General features: G+C 51.3%; 2 non-coding genes across 2 annotated transcripts; one reads left to right on the forward strand and one right to left on the reverse strand.

The window, feature by feature from the left end:
* On the reverse strand, window positions 1-298 carry LOC147236155 (signal recognition particle RNA). Its single transcript, XR_015109033.1, has one exon.
* Window positions 299-1,678: 1,380 nt separating this feature from the next.
* Window positions 1,679-1,976, forward strand: LOC147236156 (signal recognition particle RNA). Its single transcript, XR_015109030.1, has one exon.

The following is a 1,976-nucleotide window of genomic DNA, read 5'->3' on the forward strand; positions in this document are numbered from 1 at the left end:
AAAAGTCTGCGTCTCGTCGAATGACTCAGGCTGCACCTTGGCGACTATTCACGGGCGCGATCCCGCTACCGGACGGCACGGGGGCTTTGACCTGCTCCGTTCCCGGCCTGGGCCGGTGCGCCCCTCCTTAGACAACCCGGGGCTCCCGAGCTCCCCCGGAAGCTCCGTATCGGTACCGAGCTTAGCGCGGACGCCCGATCGGCACAGTCGTCCGCGGCTCAGAGCTCCTGAGGCCCGACGATCCGCAGCCTCAGCCTCCCGGAAACTGGGATTACAAGCGCGCGCCACGGCGCCCGGCGACACTTAGGCGAGAGCAACTTCCCTTTGAGCCTTACGGTCATGACGTCACCACGGGAAACAGCGACATCTAGCGGACAAACGGGGAACTACACCATTTACGTCGCTGCTGCTGCTGAGTGGCGTGATTTCAAACTTTTTGGTGTTTTTGGACCTGGAAGGCAGCTTGATTTCACTTCATGACGTCACGATCACGTACGATCTCCGACGCAAATGCCAATCGAAGCTCGGACCAACTGACCGTACGATAATTTCTTAATTTTGGAACAGACATCTTGAAATTTGGGTTTAACTTCCTGACAAGGATAGAGACTGGCCTCCATCAGATCAATGTCATTAATTTATTCACATCAGATTCCAAAAATATACTGATATAAACTGTTCTGAAACTACATGTAATGTGTCAGTTCCGGTCATGACGTCATCACGAAGAAATAGCGATTCCTAGTGGACAAACGGGGAATTACAATATGTACGCCGCTGCGCTGAATCGTGAATTCAAACTTGTTCGTGTTTTGGGACCTGGAAGGCAGCTTGATTTCACTTCATGACGTCATGATCACATACGATCTCCAACGCAAACGCCAATCGAAGATCGGACCGACTGACCGAACGATCATTTCTTAATTTTGGAACAGACATCTTGAAATTTGGGTTTAACTTCCTGACAAGGATAGAGACTGGTCTCCATCAGATCAATGTCATTAATTTATTCACATCAGATTCCAAAAATATACTGATATAAACTGTTCTGAATCTACATGTAATGTGTCAGTTCCGGTCATGACGTCATCACGAAGAAATAGCGATCCCTAGTGGACAAACGGGGAATTACAACATGTACGCCGCTGCGCTGAATCGTGAATTCAAACTTGTTCGTGTTTTTGGACCTGGAAGGCAGCTTGATTTCACTTCATGACGTCATGATCACATACGATCTCCGACGGAAATGCCAATCGAAGATTGGACCGACTGACCGAACGATCATTTCTTAATTTTGGAAAAGGTAACTTCAAAAGTGGTATATTTTTGGAATCTGATGTCAATAAATCAATGGCATGGATGGAGGTCAGTCTCTGTCCTTGTCAGGGAGTTAAACCCAAATTTCAAGATATCTGTTCCAAAATTGAGAAATTATCGTTCGGTCAGTTGGTGCGATCTTCGATTGGCATTTGCGTCGGAGATCGTATGTGATCGTGACGTTATGAAGTGAAATCAAGCTGCCTTCCAGGTCCAAAAACACCAAAAAGTTTGAAATCACGCCACTCAGCAGCAGCGACGTACATAGTGTAGTTCCCTGTTTGTCCGCTAGATGTCGCTGTTTCCCGTGGTGACGTCATGACCGTAAGGCTCAAAGAGAAGTTGCTCTCGCCTGTGTGTCGCCGGGCGCCGTGGCGCGCGCCTGTAATCCCAGTTTCCGGGAGGCTGAGGCTGCGGATCGTCGGGCCTCAGGAGCTCTGAGCCGCGGACGACTGTGCCGATCGGGCGTCCGCGCTAAGCTCGGTACCGATACGGAGCTTCCGGGGGAGCCCGGGAGTCCCGGGTCGTCTAAGGAGGGGCGCACCGGCCCAGGCCGGGAACGGAGCAGGTCAAAGCCCCCGTGCCGCCCGGTAGCGGGATCGCGCCCGTGAATAGTCGCCAAGGTGCAGCCTGAGTCATTCGGCGAGACGCAGACTTTT

This window comes from Fistularia commersonii, chromosome 2 (assembly GCF_037954325.1).
Source record: "Fistularia commersonii isolate RoL2024-O1a breed Wild chromosome 2, RoL_Fcom_v1.0, whole genome shotgun sequence".
Classification (NCBI taxonomy): domain Eukaryota; kingdom Metazoa; phylum Chordata; class Actinopteri; order Syngnathiformes; family Fistulariidae; genus Fistularia; species Fistularia commersonii.